At 33.0% G+C, this 13,293-nt stretch overlaps 1 long non-coding RNA gene across 1 annotated transcript; it reads left to right on the top strand.

The window, feature by feature from the left end:
• Positions 1-6,063: 6,063 nt before the first annotated feature.
• Positions 6,064-9,606, top strand: LOC134707645 (uncharacterized). Its single transcript, XR_010105743.1, has 4 exons — positions 6,064-6,278; positions 8,064-8,322; positions 8,924-8,995; positions 9,502-9,606. It is a non-coding gene; the product is annotated as an uncharacterized LOC134707645 (long non-coding RNA).
• The last annotated feature ends 3,687 nt before the right edge of the window (positions 9,607-13,293 follow it).

Below are 13,293 nucleotides of genomic sequence, written 5' to 3'. Positions count from 1 at the left end.
TGTTTAATTTTAACTTTAATGTTGTTGTTTTTTAAATAAACTGCCAATTTAACTGAATCAAGATTTTTCTTTTCTTTTTTTTTTTTTTGTAATAATTACATATTAACCATTTAAAAACACAAATTTATTATTGTTAAGGGGAGTATTATTCAGTCTCAGAGATTTACTATTATCAAAGGCAGATTTAAGGGCAATTGGGCCATCTCACACATCTTTTGGAGCTACAAATATGGTTAATTACAAGTCCTACTCCTAACGTTACCATGCCACCCCTAACCTTATTTCGAAATCTTATATATGCAACTGGGTTTTTAAATCTTTAAAGTTATTCCTTATTTCAATTAAAAATCTGAATTATAAAAGGGTTTAAAGATAACTTTTTATTTTTTTCATTAAATACTGAAAATATCTGTAAAATTTACTAGAAAATTTTGGTTGATTTGTGAAATTGAATTATTCTCTGTTGAAGCAAATTGTAGCCTGGGGGACCCTTCCTTTTCTCTTGCATGGTCAATGCAATTGAATGAGGAGATATAGTTTGAACCCCCTTTATCTTTGGTTGGGCCCCCTTTTATAATGATGACTGGATCAGCCCCTATTATTTTGATTAAATGTCAGGTTTTCACAGGAATAATGTGTTCTGTTTAATTCTGTGCCATAAACCGGTAGTATTATCTTTATTGTAGACTTCCTTTGTCTTAATCCTTAAAATATTGGAACTTAGTAACACTCTCAGTTCAAAATAAAGCACATGTGTGCCAAAGTTGACAATCTTAATCTTTTTATATTTATATTGACAAGGGTAGGAGATAAACCATATTAATCGTTCATATATTGAACAACATCTGCTGGTACATCGTATACATTTATGAGGGTGTCCATGGAAAAACCAGACAGTGGATGGCACATGACATATTTTTTCATCTATTTCATATCACAAATTCATTCTTTCTCAAAGTATTTTTTTTTTGTTAACTGCAACAAATAAAGAGAAAAAAATACATAGAAAGCATTTAACATTCACTGAAAAGGGGAGATAACTCTTCATTTTGTACAAAATTTTGTTGCATTGTTAGTGAACTTTAAATTCATTTTCTGAGCCATCCACGGTTGTTTAAGAAATATCTTTGACATATATATCTTTTGTATGATATACAAATTGCATTTGAACCAAAAATTCAGTGGGAAAAAAATCATGTCGTGCCACCAATATCATTGGATTTGCCTGATATTTATTTGGACAGGCTCTTATATATTAAACAACATGATATATATTCATATATTTTAACAGCTTGTTTTGGTATAATACATGCAATTAAAATAATTGTTTTGGTAAAAATCATCCATTTATTCAAAACAATGTTTTGGTATATATAGTTTTATGAATTAACTACACAAGTATGTTTCTTTGAAGGGTGTGTGTAGATTTATTTACTTTGTATTAAAGTTTTTGCCTTTTCTATTAAATTTTTAACTCTATAACAATGTTGTAGTTATTATATAAATCCAAGTAGGTGAGAGTCATTTGCTTTCAAAATATAGGACATCTTTGAAGGTTATTGCAATGTACTTGGAACTCATACTTATAAGGAGTGATAAAATATCCATCAAAGAAGATTTTATTACACATCATATTAGTAAGCATTTCAGTACCAATCAAGATTAGTTTGGACATAAAATTATACAGTATTTGTGAAACTAAACATTAAAGAGAGAGGGGAAAAATGCTAAATGGATAATCAAAAGTAAAAAACAATCTAAAAATGCCATTGCAAAAAACGACCAAAAGACCAACAACATTATACAAAACTCAACATAGAAAACCAAAGACTAAACATCATGGATTCCAGTATAAAAAAAACAGGCAATATCAGGTACTCAGGAAGAGTAAGCAAATTCTGCTCCACACTTTGCACCCATCATTGTGCTCAAATTTGGTAGGTCATGTTCACAGGTACAAAGACTGGATTGTGATTATGAGAAATGAACAATTGCCATATGTGAAACAAATTTCCCATAACATTCAAACAACTTGGAATGGTGTCAATGATTTCTACTTCCACACTTGGAACTCTTTGTTAAAAGCTTCCTTGTCAGCACATCAACCATCTATCAGTGCAATGCATGTTATGTAATATGGTATCAACTGGGATATATATATATATTCCATGTGGAGTTGTTTCTGGAAGGTTGCTGCATAGAATTGGAAAGCTAAATCATGTCTTCTTTAATTGTTTTAAAGTTTTGTTCTCAACCGACCCTCATAGTCAATTTTTAGGCTGCACTGTATTTGTTGTATCATTTTCTTCAACATCAGATGAAATTTCTAAATTTAAATATAGCATTATGTGACACAGTGACTGATCCAGAAATTTTAATAAGCAGGGTTCCACTAAGAGGGAGCACGCTCCAGTCACGCTTCAGTAATTCTCTATATGATCAAACATTTTTTCCCAAGAAAAGGGTGAGTGGACCCCCATGCCCCCTCTAAATCCGCCTCTGTGAAGTTAAAGGATAATACTAGAGTCTTCTCATTCTTCTGAAGAATCTCATGTGTGATTTGTTAGTTTGAAATTAATAAATTGTTCCCATGGTAATACCGATTGTTTGTTGAAAAAAAGGTCCTCTTAACGTAAAAAATATGTAGTTAATCAGGAAATCGAACAACTTGATAATGTCAGTTTCACAGAATGTTTTGTTTGACTCCGTATGGTTCTTCACAGGTTAGGACTTTCCCTTCTGAAGACAAGCCGGTACTTATATCTACGTTGGCCATTGATTTTTAATGTAAACCAAATAGGACCAATTCTTTCTATATTTCGTTTAACTTGGAATTGGGAATACTTGTGTAAAGGGTAGAGCAGGTGATTGTCATGCCCCACTTGCGATAGAAGAGGGCATTATTATTTTCTGGGCTTTTGCGTCCGTCCGTCTGTCTCGCTTCAGGTTAAAGTTTTTGGTGGAGGTAGTTTTTGATGAAGTTGAAGTCCAATCAACTTTAAACTTAGTACATATGTTCCCTATGATAAGATCTTTCTAATTCTAATGCCAAATTAAAGAGTTTCTACTATTTTCACGGTCCACTCAACATAGAAAATGATAGTGCGGATGGGCATCTGTGCACTGGGGACCTTTTCTTTTTAATACTATTACCAGAGGAAATTTAAGAGACATGGATCAGATTTCACTTTGACAGATCGTTGGAAAAACTTCCGTACTAGTATCTACATCTGGGTCAAGATTTAATACATACACTACAAGCAGGAGCATTCAAAATTGAAATGATTAATGTAAAGTGCTAAAAATCTAACACCACCAAGCTCAAAATCCTGATCGCCCTGAACATGCATGAAATATTTGCCACTGGACAATAAGCAACCACCAATCAATGAATCAATCAATTTACGGATATCGGACCAAAATAATAACATTTTGAATGGGGACCACAACCATGTCCATATATGTCCAAAACTATCGCAAGCCATGATATCGATTCGATGAACATATCCACATTATTTGAATGATATCGACGATGGCTTAAGGCAATGCCATTTCAAGTTTAAACCGAAGCTAGTCAGGGAGCTACCATCTGATTTTTAGGTGGAGGTTAGAACAAATTTTAAAAGATTTAAAAAAAGGGGGAGGGGGTAGGAGTTTTTAGGGGGGAAAAGGAAGGAACAAAAAAAGAGGACCGAATAGAGTGAAAAATTAAAAGGCAGACAGAGATTACAAAAAAAAAAGAATGCTTAAAAGCATTTTTAAATGATTGAGGCTCCTTTCAACAGGGTGAGATAACGGCTGAATCGTAATGAATGTATTTCCCCCATCGTATTTATACCTTGCTATCATGCAATCACTTCAAAAATATTACTGTATCCTTTAAAACCCTATTTTATATTGGTTGTAAAACGTCGATATGTTTTTTTTACTTGATAACTTGGTAAACAGGTCATACATAATTACATACATGGATCGTCAAAATAAAGTGACAGTACAGACATAACACAATATTTAATGTCTAAATCCTTGTGACGTGAACTGATTCACATTTTAAAATGGGAAAACATGTTTATTGATTGAAATAAGATTTAAACTTAATTTTTAATCGAATACTTTTAGTTCGCCATTAATTTTGGTGTTTTGCGTTGTGCCAATTGGATGCAGTGGCGGATCCAGAGGGGGCGTAGAGGGCGAACGCTTGCTTGCACTTTTTTTTTGTAAAATTACTGTTAATCAGACTAGACTTCGTGAACTTTGCCATTTCCAGTGTATTTAATTTTCATTCGATAATTCTTTACTTACAAAGATATTTTTCACTCGTATTTACTGAAATATACTATTGATAATGTCAAAGTCATGTGATTCGCTACGGTGGATTTGACCAGTGCGTCGAAAAAAACATACACTCAGTCATTGTGAAATTCAAATTACAGTAACACATTGCTTAGGCTGAGGATGACAAGCAGGACACCTTCAAAGCTACAAAGGATTGAGCAAGAAAGTATTGACTTCTAGTTCACAATTCCACCAAATAGAAAATGATACTCTATAGTACACTCTCAGGAAAAAAAAGTATACAGCAATACTATTTAATTACGAAAGCACGGTTAACCCCACACGCCCAAGACTATTAATAAAATAGCCGAATAATGATTCCCATTCAGTAAGCTCTAGAGAGATATAAAGTTTAAGGTACGGACCATTTGATTTGAGGAGGCAGTCTGAAAAATTATTTAGCATTAAATGAACACGATGAAACAAAAACGGGAGTCAGTATTTATTTGGGGCAGGGGGTATATGTAAATCCCATATCTGACCGGAATGTCTGTTTCGACAAACTGATTTATTGAATACTTTTTTCCAGGCCCGACCGCAACCGGCTTGCTGGGTGTGGCCTTCATGACGATATTTAACAATCGTGATTCATAAAATCGTTGCCATTTCAGACTAGTTCGTAGCCTTTAGTTGGTTTGAAACCCGTCACTTCCCTTGGTGGGTAAAACATTTCAACCATACATTTGGATACAAATTGTTGTTTGTGTATTTTAACTCGTATCGGTCGTACTGTAAATTTCATATAATAGCCCGGCGTATATCTTGTGTACAACAAAAAATCTATTAGGTTACGCTAACTGAAAAATACAACAGACGAGAAAAAAAAAATTCTTCCATTTTTTACATTTTCATGAAAATGTCTAACACTTACACTTAGACTACAAAACAAACATGCTGTATGTCAGGAACCATTAAAATAGTTCATCGTTTACACTTATTTAATGTTTTTTAACCAAAAAAGGTCCAAAACATTTTTCGCCTCGCTCCGCTTTGCGAACTTAAAATACTTCGCCCCCCTTTCCAAAATCCTGGAATTGCCCCTGTGATAAGTTCAGGGAACCTTTCTACCTTAGTTTTATGTTTTGTATTTTATATTTCAGTGTGATACTGCACTGTTTCATATTTGAGGGAAGGGTTTATCCTTCATAGACATTTAAAACCCCGCTAAATCCTACCTTTCCGACTCCCATTTTATATAATTAATATAATTAACATTTTGTGGTGATGTGTAAGTGTTGCTCCTTTTTTTAGACTAAAGATCCCTAAACGGTAATTCATAGTTGTTTTAACCCTCGTATTTTTTGTGTCTCGGGTTGAGCTGTCTCCATCATTAGAAATCGTACATTTATAATGATGGAAAATTGTATGTTGGAAAAGGAAAATAAAATAAAGTAAACTTAGACAAGTAAACTAATAAATAAATAAAATTGAATTAAATCGTATTGCTAAAGCTCCAAGGCAAAGTATGTGACGTAAGATTAAGTTATAAATAGTTTCGTCTTTTTTTTTATAATATAGTTAATCTCATTTCATCTGACGTTGAGAAATAAATTAAATAAACTGTCATCTTTTAAAAGAATAAAAATGTTTGTAATTTGCCGTAGGAAAATAACCCTTAAAGTGTTTCTATTGTCCACTTAATAATTCTGTAAAGTAAGTTAAGATTTTGATAATCCTTTAATTGCTTTTATGTAACTAAATAAAATATATATTAATCATGTAAATCTATAACATAAAAAGAGAATAGTTGACCAATAAAAAGTAACTTTATAAAATTCAAAATTGACGCTTAAATTTCATAGGTGAATAAAATAATTCCAATCAGCACGTGATGTTGGGGTTAAAAAGGGAAGACCGCAACTTCACAACATCACATATCACACTTAAATGTAGATAGCTGTTTGGAATAAATAATTGAAACATCATTGTATTTTATTCACCAGGTATGTAAATTATTAAAGTATAAACTATTTCAAATTGTATTTTAAAAGTAAGAATTTAGATTCTGAATTAATAACTTAGTTTCGTATTTAAAACTTAACTTAAATTTATAAAAGATTTTCATTAACAGAAATAAGTTAAAACAAACTTTACTATTTAGATCACAGATCTCAGATCACAGATCACATATCACACTTAAATGTAGATAGCTGTTTGGAATAAATAATTGAAACATCATTGTATTTTATTCACCAGCGCCAGGCCTCGAAAGGAGAAAGTGTCCGAGATGAGGGACACGACAGCAGAAGGTATTACATAGACCTGAATATGAGCGAGCTAGTATTCCCCAGATTACAGAGCGAAGATATTGTCCGAGGCTAATTTAGATTCCTTATCCGAGAATACGATATAAGCGAGAATAGTCCCCAGTAAATGATGCCAGTCCCCCGACATTTAAGTGTTACTAACGTTTTGGAGGGAAAGGGGAGACAACCCGACAGTGCAGCGATTCTCCCCCCTTTTCCCGCATTACACATTATCCTTTTTTTCATGCTTGAAGATATTGATTTGATATTTGGTGCATGTTTTATCATGACATGTTACAGGTCAAGTTCGATTTTCACGATTTGAGCCTTTCTCCTTATTCGTGCAGTTGAAGCCCTTTCCCCAAAATTAAATTTTTGATGAAACACTTTTCCATAATTCGCAGAATGCGGCCATGAAAGAAAAAAAATTATGTTGTTCCCTCAAGGTACTTTGTTGTAAATCTTGTGGAAACGACATAGCATCTTGAGGGAACGACATAGCATCTTGAGGTAACGAGATAGCTATCTTGTGGGAACGACATAGCATCTTGAGGGAACGACATAGTATCTTAAGGGAACAACTTTTTTTTTTCATGGCCGCATTCTGCCACCGTAGATTTCTGTTCAAAGGAAGAAAATTCCTTTTTTTTTTTTTAAAGATTTGTACAAAGTAAAATCACAAAAATACTGAACTCTGATGAATATTCAAAACGGAAAGTCCCTGATCAAATGACAAAATCGAATGACAAAACACATAAAACGATTGTCATATTCCTGGCTTGGTACAGTCATTTTCAAATGTAGAAAATTGTGGAAAAGACATTGTATTTTTAAGACAAATGACAAATGAGATGAATTTCCTTTTCTTTCGGTAATCGTTTGAAGAATTTAGTGGTAGATTTGTTTGTTAATTTATGTAGTTTACACCATGACAAGTTATAGATCAAGTTATAATTTCGTTCCATTAAAATAATGTTTTAACCGAGAGGGAACTATGTATTGCCATGCGCAATACTCACAGAATTCTTGTAATTCTGACAATGCCAAATGTCTTAAAGAATTGAATAGGGAAACAAACCTTTAAACCTTAAAGATATTTTTCAATATCGATATCAAATCGATATCGTCTGTATCGTCGATATCGACAACCAGGAAAAACTAAATGGTTGATTTGGAAAACTGTTGTAGATGGATATTTGAAACATTATTTTTCGATATCAGATGAACATAATGTAAACTCATTGAAATAACAAATCAGTTCAGAGTTTCTTTTAATGTTTAATAAATCGAGAGAGAAAACGAAAATACCATGGCCAAAAAGAAAAACACAGAAAAGGATGACGAACACGTCCAAGAAGGCAATGTTTTGTTCTATAACGTCACAATAAATGGTCTTGGAGACGTTCATTATTGTATTTTCGGCTTCAAGTTAGAAGGTCAATAATTATGGGTGCTAAACTAACAAAATTCAATTGTTTTAAGGGTCGCGGAAAGGGAAACAGCAAGACAAGAGCATCGAATACATCTGTTTCTGATCAACAGTCACAACAGAAAGCCAGATCATCAGCCGATATCATCAATGAACTCAAAACTATTGGCATCATTTCAAAGAAGGCAGGAGGTGTGAAATTCTCAGTCGAAATACCAGACGAAAAATCACGAAAGAAAAAACCAAGACGCCTTCCTGCTATAAGCTGCCCAGAAAGACAAAAAACACAAAAAGATACAAGACTTATACAAGGTAATTGTATGATGCTTGTACATGTATTACTGCCTTTCAGATAGCTAGAATACTGAACATCTGACAGGTTATACCAAGTATTACACTGAGGTTGCTAGCTGTAATAGAAAAATTGTTGCTATATGAATATATAAGACAGATCAACCAGAATGAATGTGTAATTGTGTATAAATCATCAAGTTTTAAACTTATTTGTTCCCCGTTTGCACTTAAATTCATAATTCTCATATGACAGTAATTATGAATTAGGATACATCTGATATGTAAGCGTTCTCAGACTTATTCTTTCAAGAAAGGAACAGATTTGGCAAAAACTTTGCCGGAAATAATTCTGATCAAAGCTTTATACAATCTACAATACACAATTCAAACTAGTTTAGTCTATACTGACTACTTCCTTTTAGAGCCTGCTTTGAGAGCGCCTTACTTACTTACTTACTTACTTACTTACTGCCCTTGTACGCCAGTGGCAGCTCTGTACCTCTTTAAAGCAGTCAAAGAGACATAAGATCGTAATTGATTCCAATGCCCGATGGTTACAACATCTTAATCTTGTCAGGTATACACTTACCTATATGTATATTACATATATACTTTACAGGAAGCCAATACGACCGAGAGGAAAAAGATCTCATGACAGAAATAAGAAGAATTGGTGCTATCGCGGAAAAAGGTAATGGGTGATAAGATAAGACAAGAAAACTTTATTTTCATTCGGCATAAGTACAAATAAGCAACACAAGCTCTAAGGAGCTTTTGACCGAATATAAAAACATCTAAATAACATAAAAACAGTGCATTTTGACATTTAAAACAACCTGTAATACAAAGTTGAAATCTCACATACATAGCATGCAAATAAAAATAAGCAACACATTTAAAGATTACTTTTAACTTTTAACTGACAATTTCATATTTAAAATTTCAAAATCCAAACAGCTTCAAAAGAACAAAAAAAAAGCCAATGAAAAACCTGGAAAAAAAACTATGATGTTATCTGGCGTTGGAATATATGTTTCTTTGATACTTTTACTATGAAATGTGTGTGACGGTACAAAATAGTGCGACGATTAAACAAAAAACCTTCCGTAATTTATCTTTTATCAATCAATATATTTTTTTTTATTTTTTTTTCTACATATGGAATAATCTTATGATCATGCGCTTCTTTTTCTGCAGTTATCATTGCTAGAAAAAGTGAAGAAAAAAGACAAAGTGTCATCGCAAGAAGGGAAGAAATAATCAAAAGGAAAATAAAGAAAACAGAAGACAAATTAAAAAGAGATGCAGAACGGTTAAGCGAAAGAGAAAGAACGAAGAAAGAGAACCATGTTGTGGGAGAAGTTCTTCCGGTTGTGTCAGTGTAAATTATAATTATTTGGAATAAATATCTTTATATATACATTTGTCTTCACGGTTGGAAAAAGAAGGCCGCCTTTCGTCCTGAATGAGAAATTGAGTGAAGTTTAAGAAGATTTTACGTTTGCACATTTGACTGAAAACATAACTTGTTGTTTTATAAGTTAATCTTGTAATAGATTGAACATTCATTGAAGATAATTAATCATTTTAGTTACTCCCACCCCTTACTCTTACTCCAGTAAATTTTCTCTGTGATTATTCGGTTTTACTACGCTTTCAATTTTACACGTTTATTCTTTAGAATATTGAGAATATAAATTAAATGATAGGTTCACTTACGCTTGAATAATTGTTTTGGTCGTGGTAAGAGAATAAAAACTTTAAACAAATATCTAGTAGTTAAGAGGCATCTTAGATGTTCAAATCATTTTGTTTTGCATCCAGACTCATTAGTCAGGAGTCTGTGATTCAGTGGTTCTCGTTTAATGCTGTGTTATATATTTGTGTGTTCGTACCTCATTTTGAACAAACTTACCATCTGTTTTCTTGTTTGAATAGTTTTACATTAGACATTTCGGGACCTTTTAGAGCTGACTATGCGGTAGGTGTTTTGATCATTGTTGAAGGCCGGGCTGTGACCTACAGTTGTCTGTGTTATTCGTCTCCTGTTGGGAGTTGTTTCATTCACATCTTCTTATTTTCATATTTACGACATGATATTTTTTGGAGTCTCAAAACTAACACTTTTGTCCTGATAATTTGATGAACTATTTGCCACTGGACAATAAACAACCGCTAACAAATTAAAAAAAAACTTACAAAGAAGAAAGCGATAAATATGTTTAGTTTATAAACAGATTTAAATTGAAAATGGAAAACGAATTTTTGAATTATAACCCAGAACTTTAAATAAGGTTGAAGGGATATATTATCTAAAGGAATGTCTGCATGTGATGCAACACAAATACGTTGTCAAACACAATGAAACTTGTCTTCAACTGCTACACCACTGCCCCAGCTGAAAAGAGTAATGAGCGTTAAAAAAACTGAGTTTACCCCCCCCCCCCCCCCCCCCCCCCTAAAAAAAAAAAGACGTTATTTACTGGTGGTTGTAGGCTCAGTGTTGTCTGTCATATTTTTGCTGTTTACATATTTTTCAGTGCAAATTATCGGTCTGCTCTTACAAATCGTTTAATACTTTACCCTTCACGTTTACCAAAAAAAAAAAGATTGATTAAGTTACAATTCTAGCCGATATGACTTATAAGCAAGAAACGAAGCTCATAAAGCCGTACTCTATCGCCACGGAAATTAAACAAATTGCTTATCGAGTTTGATGGTTTTGGTTCTTACCTTGAAATTGGGGTTTCTAGGCTGGAATTGTTACTTTTTTATCCTTCTTTTTAATCAAATTAGTTCCTTAGCGAGTCACTTTTAGTTCCTATGGTCCTTTTATTTAAACAGATAACAACTCGACAGACTTTCAAACAAAAGCAATGACATTTCATATTAACAAAAACACACTGATGAACCTCCTTTACCTTCAAAATGTATCAGTATGATTTGAAATATAAATAGTAGATTTTTACAACTTGTGAAAAAACCAATAAGAATATGATATAAAATGTGGCGCGAGTTTGTGCTGTTCAATATACATTCGAGGACAAAATATACTCATTAAGCTAAACATTCCGCTGTATATATACTTACACAAATGATATCGGATATGTTCCTTACGTCGTAGCTATAATCCCCTTCCCTTTCATGAATTTGACCTACCGAATTAGACTATTTACCGGATTTGTAATCACATAAGCAACACGACGGGTGCCGCATGTGGAGCAGGATCTGCTTACCCTTCCGGAGCACCTGAGATCACCCCTAGTTTTTGGTGGGGTTCGTGTTGTTTATTCTTTAGTTTTCTATGTTGTGTCATTTGTACTATTGTTTTTCTGTTTGTCTTTTTCATTTTTAGCCATGGCGTTGTCAGTTTGTTTTAGATTTACGAGTTTGACTGTCCCTTTGGTGTCTTTCGTCCCTCTTTTACAAAAATAGTAAATAATTACATTTTTTTTAAAATGGACACATATGTTGATGTCGTTGGGTTGCTTTCTCATTGACGTATAACAAGATTATTACATATTTATAAAACACAAATTAGCTGTTTACTCTTGTCGCCTAATTTTACTGTTACAGCCGATTCCATTGAGTGTGTAGTCTAAGGTAATACCTTTTGTTTTTTTTAGCCTAAACGTAAGGTCATTGTTTTTTAAGGTATGCTACCCTCCTTTCGAAGTAGTCTAGTCCTACAGACAGATAGATTGGTAAATGTTGGACTAGTCTACTCTTAACGGAGGATAGTTAATCTAACATAACAATTACTTCACGGTTAAGCATGCAAGCAAGCTAACCAAATGTATTGCCTTTACCTAGTAGGAAAACGAATGTATTGCCTTTGCCTACACTCTATTTGAAATCGGCTGTAAGCCAATTTTGGTTTCAAAAATTAAGTTCCCAGTGCACGTTAATTGTAACAACCCCGGATGTTTTGTAATTTTTTGTTTGTTTGCGATAGACGTATTCGTACACCGAAAACATGAATTTCTGGAAAACGAAAAAAGATTAGCAATGGTACTGAGATTTAGCAAAAAAAAAAATCTAATGCGTAGGTTACACGATAAATTTCATATGCTAAAAATGCGAGTCAGGCACAATAAAGGAGTTCGATAAAATAGTTCAGGCAATTGGCAACTATTAAAAAAATTAAATGCAGAATAAGTTTATTTTTATAAGCACTATGAATACATCATGTATAAACGTTTGTATAGTGGTATTTTCAATCATATATAGTTATCTGCATAATTTATAGAATACAAAGTAAAGCAGTAAAATTGATAATTCTGTAAATTTAAAGTTATGTCTCTTTGCTAGTACCGCAATCTTGTTCAGTGCTACGGTAATCTCTTAAAACAGTTGAAGATGTTAACGATGTCTTTATTGTAGTTCTCAAAAACTGAAAAACAAAAACACGTGAAAATAGCTTGTAAATATTTTGGATAATACTTGATACTTAGACTGTTTTTTTGTCTTTGTCTGATACGCTTTAATTCATTTGCAACATTAAAAACTAAAATGATCGTAATTTTTCCTTGCACCCATCCCTACCCCCTATATGCACTTACATTACACAGAATCAATCGTAAGTTTTTACAATAAATGTTAAATTTTTACCTTAATCCTAAGTTTCTGTGCAGCTTTGTGGTGGCCATACAATAGTGTTTCTTTCATCATTACGGAAGAAAAAGATTGTACTGACAGGCATCGGTCTATGAATTCCCAGCATGAACTCCGCAGGTCAGGAATATCAAACTCCGTAGCCAAATAAAGTAGCCCTAAAATGAGATCAATAGCGATAAGCATTTCAAAAAAACGTTTTTAATATTATTTCATATATAATAATTATTTAATATAATTAACATTTTGTGGTGATGTGTAAGTGTTGCTCCTTTTTTTGTTAGACTAAAGATCCCTACACGGTGATTCATAGTTGTTTTAACCCACGTATTTTTTGTCTCTCGGGTTGAGCTGTCTCCATCATTAGAAATCGTA

Source organism: Mytilus trossulus, chromosome 1 (assembly GCF_036588685.1).
Source record: "Mytilus trossulus isolate FHL-02 chromosome 1, PNRI_Mtr1.1.1.hap1, whole genome shotgun sequence".
Classification (NCBI taxonomy): Eukaryota; Metazoa; Mollusca; class Bivalvia; order Mytilida; family Mytilidae; genus Mytilus; species Mytilus trossulus.
Note: the sequence above shows the minus strand (reverse complement) of the source record. Positions and strands in the feature narration are given on the sequence as shown.